The sequence below is a fragment of the Berghia stephanieae genome, chromosome 1, assembly GCF_034508935.2.
Source record: "Berghia stephanieae isolate SIO BIC M18660-M18661 chromosome 1, UCSD_Bste_1.3, whole genome shotgun sequence".
In the NCBI taxonomy this organism is placed as follows: domain Eukaryota; kingdom Metazoa; phylum Mollusca; class Gastropoda; order Nudibranchia; family Aeolidiidae; genus Berghia; species Berghia stephanieae.
Window position 1 is genome coordinate 2,508,056 of NC_088360.1, and position 15,000 is coordinate 2,523,055.

Below are 15,000 nucleotides of genomic sequence, written 5' to 3' on the forward strand. Positions count from 1 at the left end.
TTATTTATCTATTTATACATGTCATGTATTCATTCATCTGTTTATCATCTATCTCTTATAGATGGATTGCAACTTACTATGATATCAATTTCATATCATATCACTTGACCTCCCATCCGTGACCAAGGCGCATTCATCTCCAAACTGACTGGACGAGCAGTGGCGGCGACACCGTTAGAAATAATAGACTGATACCCAACCTTCTTCATGACCCCCCCCCCCCCCCCCCCCGCCCCGCCCCTCGCTCCCCACCGCCTCCCTCCCTCATCTTTTTTTTCAGAGGTACCGTACACTGACAAAACATTCTAGTTTCATTTTGGTCAGATAACTTACTTACTTACTTACTTACTTACTTACTTACTTACTTACTTACTTAATTACTTAATTACTTACTTACTTACTTACTTATTTACTTACTTACTTACTTACTTACTTACTTACTTACTTACTTACTTACTTACTTACTTACTTACTCACTTACTTACTTACTTACTTACTTACTTACTTACTTACTTACTTATTACTTTTCCGAACCAGCGACCACCTGAGCTCTAGCCCTTCGGTCTTGTGTCATGACGTAGAAGTTGGACGTCTTTTGTAGTTGTTCCAGGTGACTATAAAGTGTGTTACTGATGCTTGGATTTGGTGGGAGGAGTTTGGTCAGATAAAAAAATCACTTGGTTTGATTTAAGATCGACGTGCATTTATTTGCAGGTCGGATAACCCAACTTGTTATGGGCTCATCGCTATGATGAAAATACTCTCAAATCAACGATAAAAAGTGGCCATTAGACGTCATAATGTTATATCTGTTAGCCCATCATTGTTTTTGGCTGTGAGACCTACAAATATTTTGTGTAGATAATATGTAGATTAAGATGAATCTCGCTTCTTAAAAAAGTCGCACATCTGATTTTCCTGTGAATTATTGACGTTACGCGTTTAAATAAAATACTCACCTGTTCTTCCCACCGGATCAATGGTGCTGAAACACAAAAATTATGTGTAACCTTTAATGTTTATAGTTTACCAGATGGACTTCAGTGAGAACAAATTATCCAACTGGTGGTCTAAAAACAACTTTTTAAAAAGAGCTTAGTGACGCCATATTCATTCATTCTCAAAAATTTCACACTTTTTGACGATTTAGGGGTCATTTTAACTCTCTCCTTATCATCCATTTTTAGAATTTCCCACAAAAATTCACAGCCATCCAACACAAACCAGACTTTTCCTAATCAAACAAAAAGGTAACAAGTGCATTCTATACAGAAAGTTGTTCGGCAAAATGATGTCTACAACACAGTGTTTAGTATTTATGGCTGTAATCAAAGCATTTCTATACATTTTGTGATGTACAAGAGGGATTATAATGAGAAAACTGTTGGTTGCATCGTAACGAATGTGACGATTTTCCTATGGGTGGTAAGGAGAGGGTTAATCTATCGATATTCATTCAACATAAACATTGTTTGCCAAAATAGAAGAAAAAAGAAAATATGTTCTGTAAGTGTATAGAAAGGATTTTTAAATGGCTGTATAAAGTGTCCGTTCGTGTGTGACATGTGTTTACTTTTCTGCCGTCGTTGTTGAGTAGGGCGTAAAGAATGATTGAGAAGGATGGACACTGTGTAATCTGTGCTGGCCATTGAAGAATGGACTCTTGGGGGTTGATGGCGATTGTAGTGTCCGGGATTTGAGTGTTTGTCTCCAGTCGCCTTCGGGGGTTGAGGTGCATGGTCGTCAAAACGAATGGTTTATTGGACAAATAGTGGGTCTGTTTGCTGGAATGTGGCGGCGATGTGGTAGGTGTTTTGTTTTGTCATGTCATGGTGGTCATCTGGAGTTATCGGACATGAAGCATATCAAACGGATTGGTGGGGGGTTGGGGGTTGGGGGTGGAGTTAATGGAGGAGGAATATGATGATAATGAAGTTAAGGTAAAGGAGGAGGGAAAGAAGGAAAGAGAGAGAGAGAGAGAGAGAGAGAGAGAGAGAGAGAGAGAGAGAGAGAGAAAGATGGACGTGATGGAAAAAATGACCTTGATAGAAGGTAGTGGAGGAGGAGAAGGAGGAGGAGGAGAAGGAGGAGAAGGAGGAGGAGGAGGAGGAGAAGGAGGAGAAGGAGGAGGAGGAGGAGGAGTAAAAGAAGGAGAAGGTGGAGGAGAAGGAGGAAGAGGAGGTTGTGAGGAGGAGGAGAAGGAGGAGAAGGAGAAGGAGGAAGAGGAAGAGAAGGAGGAGGAGGAGGTTGTGAGGAGGAGGAGGAGGAGGAGGAGGAGGAAGAGGAAGAGGAAGAGAAGGAGGAGGAGGAGGTTGTGAGGAGAAGGAGGAGGAGGAAGAGGAAGAGAAGGAGTAGGAGGAGAAGGAGGAGGAGGAGAAGGAGGAGGAGGAAGAGGAAGAGAAGGAGTAGGAGGAGAAGGAGGAGGAGGAGGAGGAGGAAGAGAAGGAGTAGGAGGAGAAGGAGGAGGAGGAGGAGGAAGAGGAAGAGAAGGAGGAGGAGGAGGTTGTGAGGAGGATGCGATGGAATAGAACGAGAGAAGTGTATGTACTTGATAAGGGAAAAAGGCGAGTTGGGTGCAGGAGAAAGGGGGGGGGGGGGAGGAGGAAAGGAAGAAAAAGGAGGATTTATTGGACAAATGTGATCCTTCGCCTCAAAAGGGTATTAAGTCGAGTTTGTTAAGATGTTGAAAATTGACTTTATAGCCAGAAATATCAGACTTGTGTTGAGTTTATATGATTTATTGATGAGAATGACAACCATATTTTAAGTAGCTAATGCCAACAATTTATAATTTTGACCAGTTTAACATTTACTTCGGCTTTAAAGCATCTGGTTCGTTTCGACATAATATCGTTTTGAGACGATGGGTCACAAATAGTCTGTCTGTTTGCTGGAATGTGGCGATGTGGTGGGTGTTTTGTAATGTTATCAGGAAGCAAATTTCATGAGGTCATTGTGTTCTTGTGAGGTGGTGAAATTGGAGGTCGTTGGAGGGATGAGGATAACGAGGTGAGGACTGATAGAAAGAAGGGAAGAAATTGAGCTTTTATATAGCGCAATATCCACTTAACGTGCTCAAAGCGCTTTACAAGGGGTCTCTGGTCAACAGCAACATTTAACATGTAGGACGAGACATAACGCCTGTTAGGCGATATTACAATTTTTCGGACAAAGACAACGCTGTTAACGGCCAGGTACTCATTTTACACCTGAGTACTGTGAAAGAATGTGAGTAAAGAGTCTTTTCCAAGGACTGAACTATGTGTCGAGCGAGGCTCGAACCCAGGACCTTCCGATCCGAAAGCGAGTGTCATACCACTAGACCACATAGCCGCACAGGAAGAGAAGGACGTAGGGGAGGAAACTGAAGGAATATGAGGAAAAGCCAGTGGAAGAGGAAAGAAGAATGAGGGTGAGGAGGAGGAGAGAAAAGAAGAGAATAAGTAGAAGGAAGAGAAGATTGAAATGCATTGTCATTAAAGTGGAGATTGAAAAAGAAAAGGAAAAATCGAAGAGGATGTTGATATCAATGATGATGATGATGATGATGATGATGATGATGATGATGATGTTACGACGACGACGATGATGATGATGATGATGATGATGATGATGATGATGATGATGATGATGATGTGACGGCGACAACGATGATGATGATGATGATGATGATGATGATGATGATGATGATGATGATGATGATGATGATGATGATGATGACAGCGTAATTTTCTCCATAACATAATTTATCCTTTGATTAATCCTTAAATTGTAACATTTTCACGAGATAAAAAGCATTCGAAATTGAAATATTATATTCTAGAGATCGCATATTACCTCGTCCTCGTCCCAGCAAGCAAAGCGCATATCACTAAATGTGAGCAATTCGTCCGTGACACAGTCCACTGCATTATGTGAGTATTTAGATAGTCTCATGTTCACCAAATGTGCTTCATCTTAAAGTCCATTGTAAAGGGTCAAGCCACAAGCAACATTGAACAAAAAAAAAGAGCTTTTATATAGCGCAATATCCACTAAATGTGCTCAACGCGCTTCACAAGGGGTCCCTGGCCAACAGCAACATTTAACATGTAGGACGGGATATGACGCCTGTTAGGCGATATTACAATTTTTCGGACAAAGACAACGCTGTTAACGGCCAGGTACTCATTTTACACCTGAGTACGGTGAGAAAATGTGAGTAAAGTGCCTTTTCCAAGGACTGAACTATGCGCCGAGCGCGAGGCTCGAACCCAGTACCTTCCGATCCGAAAGCGAATATCATACGACAAGACCACATAGTATACCCGCACGTCGGACGACACGCACAGTCGTGTAATCATTTCTTTTCTAGAAAGACAATGGTCTTGCTGGTCATGTGCTTTGAGACATTGTCATCAGAGAGACTCTTTGAAGGACTGGCATCACAATGACTAATCAGGGAATATCTAGGCACTGGTGAAAAAAATAAGAACTGAAAAAAGTGTGTTTGAAACAGTACAAAACAAAGCAAAAAAAATATTATTAAAAATAAGGCACCCTCATCATCATCCATCGTGGCTTGTGCTCTTGAGCACGTTGCCGGTCAGCTGTCTCCACGAATCACGATCCTCTGCGGTGCGCATGAAATCTGTGCTTTTTAAGTCACATTTGGCCATTCTTAGGTTATTTAAATAAGTCATTCTTTGTCTTCCTCTAGCTCTCTTTCCTTCAATCATCCCAGATGATACCAACTTTTCTATTCCGTCTCTTCTCCACACATGTCCCAGAAAGCGTAACTGCCTCTTTCTGATGTTATCGATCAGTATTCTTCCCTTTCTCATCTCCTCCAACACTTCCTCGTTCGTACACCTGTCTGTCCATGATACCCTCAACATTCTTCTATACACCCACATCTCAAATGCCTCTAACCTCCTGCATCCTAAGGCAGGCTGAATTATTTGGGTTTTTTTTTTTTTTGATGATTTTTAATTTTTTTTATCCGCTTTGTCTAGCAATGTGTCATACACACTTTTTCAGATCTTTATTTTAAAGACCGGATTTTTTGCCTTTCACATCGGATTTCAAACTTTTGACTGACATTTCGGAAACAGAATATTTTCTTCAAACACCAGTGGCATTTTTTAAATGGCCACACAAATCTCTATCATCATTCTTCGTCATCCTTATAATCATCTTGGCTTCGTTTAGCCAGTCGTCCTATCTTTTCCTGGCCGCGTTATCAAAACATGCCATACTATGGCCAATAGAATGGGCAAAGCCTTCGGACAATGGGCCAGACATGGTCAGACGGACGGAGAAAAGACATTGTCGGGAATCACTTCAATGGGAGATGAATCTCATTGGAGAGAGAGAGAGAGAGAGAGAGAGAGAGAGAGAGAGAGAGAGATAGAGAGAGAAAACTCAATTAGTGCTACTGTTGGTGTTGCCAGGTTTTCTTTGGCAAAATATGCCAAGTTTACTTCAACCAAGATATATGCGCATAGGAAAATTAAAATAAACTTTATCAATAATTGTTCACCTCCAACTTTCTTTAAAATTGGTTATTTAAAAGAAAGCAAATAAATTCCACAACGTACTATTAATTCTCGGATATCAAAAAAAGAAAGAATGAAAAAGCACAGAATAAAATAATTAAAAATAGAAAATTGATATATTATATACAAACTCTAGAAGAAGTCAAAATGTAATTTCAATAAAGGGCTTTCTAAAAACACGGAAAATTGTTGGAATTTGGCATCAAATTAGCCAATCTGGGAATCCTTCTAGCGCTCACTTCTTCTGTCGCTGATGATGCGGTTGTTTCATTCGGGTTGAGTGAATCCAATGAAAAAATAGATGATACACTGAAATTGAGTTAAACTGAACGTGTAGAGATCGAGCACTACAATAGCCCCTGAGACAGCCTTGAATACAAAAATAACATAACTCTGTTGTTATGAACCTGAGTCCGTGTCTTTGATGTTCTGATGCAGCCGCTGCCTCGAGGGGAAATATCATCCCTGACATTGTGGAGAGCAGAGAGGAATTGGACTGACAGGCTCTTGACTGTTGGAGTGTTGGCGATGGTTCCTTAACCAGATAACTGCCGCACTATAGAAAAAATATGAAAAAGTCATTTTAAAATTTGGCCAGAAAACTTAACTTCAAATATCGATCGATTTAAATGACCATCAACTTTGCTAAAACTCTCTAACCTGGGACTTCGAGGAAGAGTTTTCCGGCCAAATTGTTAATATAAATATTTTTTTTCCGGCTGGTAAAAACAACTTAAGAAGAAATACGTTTTATCGCGCTATATACCTTTCTAGTCTCAATTTCAGTCCACAATATAATCGGAATAGTAAAATCAAAAACAATTTCTTTAAATGATACAGGAATTGATGCCATGCGTTTGTGTAAAATGCTCACAACATCCGCGATCAGATTAAACATACCATCGCATAAAACTGTGTGTCACCTTTAACTTTCATAGTCTGATGGATATCATTTAGTGAGAACAAATCACTAACAGGCTGTCTAAAAATAGTAACAAAGATTGAATGACGTAAACTTCGTTCTTTCTATAGAGGGAATGAAGTTGCCGTCACTCATTTAAAGACCACCAGTTGGGTAACGCGTTCATATTAGATTCTTTGTATAAAATCACTTTGACAATGAATTCGTTTTGTGTTTTGGTGCATTTCATTGCGGAGAAGTTGTGAGTATCTTACTTAAACACATTGCATGAATAAAGTGATTATAATATTAGAAAGTAATGTTTTTCTCGCTTCAATGCAAATTTCATGGCAAACCCGATGCATCCAAAAAATATCAGACAAGTTAGGACGACAATCTCTATTTCTTTACAAAATCTCAGATACATTCTGGCCCCGTGAGGTTCCTAACAAGAGTTTTTTGGGTTTTTTTGTTGTTTTTTTTTTTTTAAACTGAAAAAGATCTGTAGTAAACTTTTTATTTCTACTTTCGGTTTACTTATTAATAATGCACAAAATCAAAATGCAATTCATGTCAAACCCCTTTAAATTCACCGTTCTGATTGGTTGGTGAAATCCAAGTTGGAAAAAAAACAACTTTCCCATTGAATATGAAAGTGACAAATTTTGGAACCGGAAGTGGTGTGAGTTAGAAATCTGAAGAACTGTGTATGACACAGTGCTAGAAAAATTAGAAAGAATAATACAAGAAATGAAAACATCCCGAAATACAAGCCGATCTCAACTTGCATTTTTCTTGTAACTTTTTCTGCTACTTTCTTTGTCTGGCACTGTCACAGACAAACCCTTGTACAGATTATGTCTATCAGACACATGGAATGTGGACCAAATATTTCTATCGTTCTCCACACAACGGATTTCTTAATCATTACGTTCTATTTTCCTGGCTAGACGATCTGGTCCGATTCCAATCCAGTGGTTATAAAAGTGGTCTTGTGGTATGACACTCTCCTCCGGACCTGAAGGTCCTAGGTTCGCGGTCCCTCTAGGAGCGGGGCATTGTTAAGTCTTGGAAAAGGCTCTTTACTCACATTCTCTCACCATACTCTGTGTAAAATGAGTACCTGGCACTTAACAGCATTGTCTCTGTCGTAAAAAAAAAAGGAAAATCGGCTAATAGGTGTCATTTTATGTGTTGCTGTTTGCTAAGGACCCCATGTAAAGCGTTTTGAGCTCGTTAAGTGGATATTAGGCGATAAAAAAGTTTTGTTGTTTTTTTTTTAACATCATTTTTTTCTGCCCATGCACATTACTCTTTTCTGGTTTTGTTTTATCTTCCGACGATAATGAATGGTGATTGAATGTTATCTGCGTCCCAAATGACTTGTCCTTTCAGCCTCTTTTACTTCTCAGACAACTCCAAGATGTCGGTAACGAATATTGTGTTTTATTGAATTCCTCTCCGTTAGTCTAAATTCCTTCACAGGTGCTGGCAATGATATGTGACCCACCGCCTCAAAGCGGTATTATGTCGGGATGGCTAAGACTCAGAAAAGTGGTTTTAGACATGAAATGATGAGAAATACGACGTTAGAGTCGTTTGCAATGCAAGAAATTGTATCTATTCTCTACCATAGCGAAGCGGAATAAGCTCCAAGCTTCTTATTTGTGTCAATAAATTCAATTTTCAGCATCTAGTTAATCCCGACTTAATACCGTTTTGAGACGATGAGTCACATATTATTTCATCTATCAAGGCATTTCATCATACGTCGTGTTATAGCAGTATTTTCAACTTCAGAACTTTGAGGCCATTGAAAAAGTTGATGATCCCGTTTTCTATATTATCGTTAACGTTGTCTGCTTCTGTATGGACAGAACGCCAGTCCATCGCAAAGTAAAAAAAAAAATAATTGAGCTTTATATAGCGCAATATCCACTAAATGTGCTCAAAGCGCTTTACAAGAGGTCCCTGGTCAACAGCAACATTTAACATGTAGGACGGGACATGACGCTGGTTAGGCGATATTGCAATTTTTCGGACACAGACATCGCTGTTAACGACCAGGTACTCATTTTACACCTAAGCACGGTGAGAGAATGTGAGTAAAGAGCCTTCTCCAAGGACTCAACTATGCGCCGAACGCGAGGCTCGAACCCAAGACCTTCCGATCCGAAAGCGAGTGTCACACCACAAGACCACATAGCCGCACATTGGTACATATTATAGTGTCAAATCTATCCGACCCAGCTTTGCAATCAACACTGACTGGAGAGGGGAGGGGAGAGGGGAGGGGGGGGAGAGGGGAGAGGGGAGGGGAGAGGGGAGGGGAGAGGGGAGGGGAGAGAGGGGGAGGGGAGAGGGGAGGGGAGGGGGGGGGAGGGGGGGAGAGGGGGGGAGGGGGAGGGGAGGGGAGAGGGGAGGGGAGGGGAGAGGGGGAGGGGAGGGAGAGGGGAGGGGAGAGGGGAGGGGAGAGGGGGAGGGGAGAGGGGAGGGGAGAGGGGAGGGGAGAGGGGAGGGGAGAGGGAGGGAGGGGAGAGGGGGGGGAGGGGAGAGGGGAGGGGAGAGGGGGGGGAGAGGAGGGAGGGGAGAGGGGGGGGGAGAGGGGAGGGGGAGGGGGAGGGGGGAGAGGGAGGGGGAGGGGAGAGGGGAGGGGGGGGGGAGGGGGGGAGGGGGAGAGGGGAGGGAGAGGAGGGGAGGGGAGAGGGGAGGGGAGGGGGGGGGGAGGGGAGGGGAGAGGGGAGGGGGAGGGGGAGGGGAGAGGGGTAGGGGAGAGGGGGGGGGAGAGGGGGAGGGGGGGGGAGAGGGGAGGGGAGGGGGGGGGGGGAGAGGGGAGGGGGAGGGGGGGGAGGGGGAGGGGAGAGGGGAGGGGGAGGGGAGGGGGAGGGGAGGGGGAGGGGGGAGAGGGGGAGGGGGGGGGGGGGAGGGGAGGGGAGAGGGAGGAGGGAGGGTCGGAAGGGGGGGGGGGAGGGGAGGGGAGGGGAGGAGGGGGGAGGGGGAGAGGGGAGAGGGTCACGTAAAAATCTCGACTGCACCCGGGATTAATAATTCATTGTCTCTTTTTTGAGGTGAATGATGACCCACCACTGACCCTTCATGGTGTTTTGGGGAGAGGAACTATAACAACAACAACAACAACAACAACAACAACAACAACAACAACAACAACAACAACAACAACTACAACAACAACAACAACTACAACAACAACTTTAACAACAACAGCAACGACAACAACTGCAAAATAATAATAAAACAAACAATAAAAAGTACAAATTGTTGTGTGTGGACCTTTTATCTCACCGGCGTCAAATGACCTTCACGGCTGCTATCAACTTTGTAATCGATACAGTCATAACATGTGCACTTCTAAGTAAGTACTCCTTATTCTCTGCGTATTTCAATGGTTTAAAAATAAAAAAAATAATAAAAATTGAGCTTTATATAGAGCAATATCTACTAAATGTGCTCAAAGCGCTTTACGAGGGGTCCATGGTCAACAGCAACATTTAACATGTAGGACGGGACATGACGCCTGTTAGGCGATATTACAATTTTTCGGACAAAGACAACGCTGTTAACGACCAGGTACTCATTTTACACCTGAGTACGGTGAGAGAATGTGAGTAAAGAGCCTTTTCCAAGGACTCAACTATGCGCCGAGCGCGAGGCTCGAACCCTTGACCTTCCGATCCGAAAGCGAGTGTCATACCACAAGACCACATAGCGGCACGATGGTTAACTATAACCAAGGTGCTTTTATCTATTCCTTTTTTTTTTTTTTTTGCTTTCAAACAAATTAGCCATGCCTTGTTATGAAGACAGGATTTACATTACCATTACCGACTAATGCCTCCAATAAAAAAACGTTCTACAATTTAGCGCTACCTAAAAGAAAGAGAGACCCACCCACCGATTAAGTCGTCCTTTATTAGGTCCACAAACAAAAAAATGTCCGGGTAGCGGGGACTTCTCAACGCCCGGTCCATTCAGAGAGGCACTTTCAGCCCACTTGCCTAAATCAACAGTCAACATTTGGATGGTCCCCCCAGGACAAACACTCGACTCCTTCAGAGCCGTTCCGTGACATCGAGTTAGCACAATACCGGTGTAATTCCTGGTCTACATACGAACAATACAGCCCTTATGTATCTTTTGTTCCGGCTTGTTCCCCTCCGACATCTTGTGGCGGCAGTAGCCATCTACCTACCGACTGCCTGCCCCTGTCTGGCTAACTGAATGACTGACTGACTACAGGAAGCACTTCACAGTCTTATTTACAAAACTGCCCGAGTCTTCCGTTAAAACTGTTTTGTGGTGACATTTTTTGGGGGGTTTTCTTTGGGCAAACGAGGTATCGTTTGCTTTAAATGACATCTCATAATCATGTGTAAATGTAAAGATGGTGGCGCTATCGTAGTCTATCCTCGACAATCATTGTTTAAGCGTGCAAAACGTCCTTTATCAATGTTGCAAGAAAATATTTACCTCATACATTTATAATGCGGAATTTCGTGCGGGTATGTGGTCTTGTCGTATGACACTCGCTTTCGGATCGGAAGGTCCTGGGTTCGAGCCTCGCGCTCGGCGCATAGTTGAGTTCTTGGAAAAGGCTCTTTACTCACTTTCTCTCAGCGTACTCAGGTGTAAAATGAGTACCTGGCCGTTAACAGCGTTGTCTTTGTCCGAAAAATTGTAATTTCGCCTAACAGGCGGCATGTCCCGTCCTACATGTTAAATAATGCTGTTGACCAGGGACCCCTTGCAAAGCGCTTTGAGCACATTTAGTGGATATTGCGCTATATAAAAAAGCTCCAAAAAAATAATGTGTTAAAAATGGTCCATAACTTGTCAAATTTGTTCCTGATAGCTCAGTTGGTAGAGCACTCGCTTCCACGTAAAGGGCACGTGATCGGTCCCGGGTGAAGTCGAGATTTTTTTTCAGACTCCCCTATTCACCCAGAGGAGTGATAAGGCAGCTGGGTCTTTTAGATCTTGACGAAAGTAATTTTGCGATAGACTAACGTCCTGTCCAAAGGGTATAACGCAATATCATATTTCACGCTTTAAAAGGTCGATAAACTGCGGCTACATAATCCTTCAGAGCTACTAGGTCTATGGAGTCGGAGTTTAGCCAACTTGTCAAACGCCTTCTTCTTCTTCTTCTTATTCTTCTTCGTTCCCGTCACGTCACATGGTCAGTCCGGTCTGGTGAATGAAGCCCACAGTGGTCCTGAGGTCGTCCTCACTGCCGTACAGCTTCTTTGAGTATGGGGTTGGGTCAGGCCAGAAGTTCCTTCTCAACTGGTTGTACTTTGGACATTCCATTAGGACATGATGAAACGCCTTCAATCTGATGATACTTCCATATTAAAAAAAAAATAGTTTCAAACTAATTAATTGAATGGAGAGAAGGAGGTGGGCGGGGGGGGGGGGGGGGGGCATTTTTGTGTCATTTAACAAATCATACTTGAATGAAGTTCATTTTTTTTGAGTCCAAATTAAATTTTTAATACACAAACGTTGTTTTGCCAGTGTAGATAGGATGAAATTACGAGGGCCGTTCAAAAAGTTAGATCCTAATCACGCCTCGACGATCGCGGTTTCATTTGTGTTTTTTGTTTTGTTTTTGTTTTTTTGTAGTTTTTTTTATTTTTTTTATTTTGTCGTCTAGAATGCTTAATTCACCTCGCCGCCTTCTTGAGATAACTTTTTAAGGCTAAGATATCTAGGTATTATATTAATATGTATTTTTGATCATGTAGTAAATTCTAGCGAGTCGTTAAAAATACATTTTGGGTAAGTCTCGAAACATTATCCGGCTGTTCGGCAATAAAATGAAACACTTTTCCGGTGTCACCGTGTACACGAAGAATTCTAATTAGCATACCATTGAGAGCTTATTATTTTATGACTTTTTAAAGACATTCGGATAGACATTGCGTTGAGATGTTGAATTTCAATTCCAACTTTATTTTGTAATGTGTTTTTCGTATGGAGAATTATATTCCTGAAACTTAATGGGGTTTAAGTTTTTCTATTATTATAATATGACAGTAATATTATGAAGGTGGTCCCGATAGCTCAATTGGTAAAGCACTCGCTACACACAGAAAGGGACCGAGATCGATCCCGGGTGTTGTCGAAACTTTTTCTGACCCCCCCCCCCTTGGGCCTGTCCACCCAGCATTATTTGGGTAGCTGGATCTGTTAGATCTGACGGAAAGTTCTTTGCGATAGATTAGCGTCCTATCCAAAGGGTAGCAAGCAATTGCTATTGTCCGTTTCACGCTATAGAAACCGGGATACGCTCCGGTTCCATGGGCCTCATGGCTCTGAAGGACTCCTTTTAATATTATGTAGAATGCTCATGGACTAACAGAGACGCATACTCCCCCCCCCCCCCCCCCCCCTTTCCACACTTACACACAGACACACAAACACGCAGATATGTATAAGGATTTAACACCAATAAAGGCTTGCCTTACTTAACACTTTCTCCTTATCAACTGTAGGAAAATAGTCATAACCGTTACGATTCAAGCAACATTCTTCTTATTCAAATTTATTTTAAAATCACACAAAAAATTTGAATATAATTCTTGAATATTTTTTACAAAATCGTAATATTTGTAGAGCTTGTGTTGTTTAAAAATAAGAATTATGTATAGAATGCTTTACTGCTTGTAGATTTGAGTTTAAACATTCGATTTGTGTGTTAGGTCAGTATGACATTTCAGTAAAAATCTTGAAAATGGTTAGTGAGGAGAGAGTTAAGACAGGAAATCCAAAAGCACTTTCCGCAAAATCTATCAGACCTATCTACCCAATCGGTGCTGGAAGAATGGCAAAAAGAAATAAATAAGATAATAATAATAATAATAATAATAATAATAATAATAATAATAATAATAATAATAATAATAATAATAATAATATATAATAATAATAATAATAATAATAAATAATAATAAATTAAAAAATAAAAGAAGAATTATATTCCTGGATATAATAATAAATTAAAAAATGAAAGAAGAAATAAACTTGCTTGCTTCAAGGGCCGATATTAGTTATTAGATATAAACATACAATAATGATAATTTTCAGAAACTTTACGTGAATTTCTCCCATAGTTGTGTTTTTAAATTTCATCTACCAAACGACCCCAAAGACTGGCCATACCAAGTCCCAAAGTTTATATAGCGAGGACATTATTGCCGTACTCCGAGAAAGAGAAAGAAGAGAGAGAGAGAGAGAGAGAGAGAGAGAGAGAGAGAGAGAGAGAGGAGAGAGAGAGAGAGAGAGAGAAGGAGAGAGAGAGAGGGAGAGAGAGAGAGAGAGAGAGAGAAAGAGAGAGAGAGAGAGAGAGAGAGAGAGAGAGAGAGAGAGAGAGAGACGTTTTAAACATTTTGACCAAAAACTCGTCCTCCATGATTGATTAAAATGACGCACATCTTGTCGACAACTCGAGACTTTAGGTCGAATCCTCTGGACGTGCCTAAATAAACTCTTCTTCTATCATCTGCCCTAATTCAAAACTGACATATCAACGTTTTTACAGCTGAAAATGGATTTTGAGCCCAAACGCACCGTCATTGTTTCCTTGATTTAGTTTTTTGTTGTTGTTGTTTTGTGTGTGTGAGTGTATTTTGTTTGTTCGTTTTTTGTTTTTTTAAGTTTTTTTTTTTTTTTTTTTTTTTTTTTTTTTTTTTTTTTTTTTTAATTTGTTCTATTTTTTGCATTACTTTTTACAGTACACAGCTTCTAACAGACCAGTATTGACTTTGAGTTATATTTAGACATACCCAAGACTGGAACCATGCTCATTTGGGTCTGGTGTGAGAGACTCAATCAAATAAGCCAACAAACTGGAATGCAACATCCAGCTTGAATTGAAATGTGTATCACTTTTCATATAATATAGCGTTTATATTGCGCAATATCCATTGAATGTGTTCCTTGTTTTGTTTTTTTTAGTCCCAAGCCAACAACAACACTTAAGGATATATACTACGAGACAAAAGGCCTGTAAGGCGATGTTATATTTTTAACAGGGAAAACTCGTCACCGAAGAGGTACTCATTTTACACGTGAGTATGGTGAGAGAAAGTGAGTAAAGAGCCGTGTCCAAGGACTCAACCTTGTCCTGCCCATGCACGACTTAAACCAGAAACCTACATGTCCAAAGACGATTCCCATACCAAAAGACCACCAAGTGGAACTTTATTATCAAGTAAATAGTGTATTCGGAGGGTACAGATTTTCGTAAACAGGTGCATGCGTAAGCTACTCATAATAAAATGGATGGATAGAATAAAAAATGAAGAAGTATGGAAAAGAACACATCAGAAATCAGTGGGAGAGGAAATAGGAAGAAGACGATGGAGGTGGATTGGACACACGCTTAGAAAGAATGACTCCACTATAACAAAGAAAGTATGGAAACCCTCAGGGCAGAAGATCAAGGGGAAGGCCACGAGGAACATGGCGAAGAATTAAAGAAGCTGATATACAGAGAAGTGGTAAGACCTGGAATGAGATAAAAAAAAAAGTTAGCTCAGG